We start from the raw sequence: 852 nt of genomic DNA, 5'->3' as shown, positions 1-852 counted from the left end.
CGAAAGAAAATCAAGTTGTGGATGATAATGTTGGGTTACAAGAAAATGATGTTCCTTTGATAGTTGAAGATGTGGTTGAGAACAATGTGAACAATGAGGTGAGGATAGATATTGATGAGGCCGAAGTGGAAACACAAGATGCCGTGAACCCGTCTAGGGAACACGTGATTGATATGCTCAAGCCGGTGGTGCCCAGAGCCAAGGCACCTTTACCCAGGCCACCTCCGCCTTATCCTCAAAGGCTTGCAAAACAAAGAAATGATAATCAATTCAAAACGTTCATTGATATGATGAAGAGCTTGTCCATAAATGTGTCATTGGTGGAAGCCCTTGAACAAATGCCGGGCTATGCAAAGTTCATAAAAGATTTGGTGACAAAAAAGCGGTCAATGGATTGTGAAACAATAAAGATGACTCATCAAGTTAGTGCTATCATGCATTCTATGGCCTCGAAACTTGAAGACCCTGGAGCTTTTACTATCCCTTGCACTATCGGTAGTGCGGAGTTATCTAAGGCCCTTTGTGATTTGGGGGCTAGCATAAATTTGATGCCTTATTCGGTCTTCAAGACTTTGGGAATTGGACAACCTAGGACAACCTCAATGAGACTTCAAATGGCGGACCGGTCGATGAAGCGGCCTTTGGGTATAATTGATGACGTTCTCGTCCGGGTGGACAAATTCATATTGCCGGCTGACTTTGTCATATTGGATTGTGAAGTGGACTTTGAAGTCCCGATCATTCTTGGGAGACCTTTCCTAGCAACGGGGAAGGCATTGGTTGATGTTGAAGCGGGTGAGCTAACTTTCCGAGTGGGAGATGAAAAGGTGGCTTTCCATGTTTGCAAATCCA

The sequence above is a fragment of the Nicotiana attenuata genome, unplaced genomic scaffold, assembly GCF_001879085.1.
Source record: "Nicotiana attenuata strain UT unplaced genomic scaffold, NIATTr2, whole genome shotgun sequence".
Lineage (NCBI taxonomy): Eukaryota > Viridiplantae > Streptophyta > Magnoliopsida > Solanales > Solanaceae > Nicotiana > Nicotiana attenuata.
Note: the sequence above shows the minus strand (reverse complement) of the source record.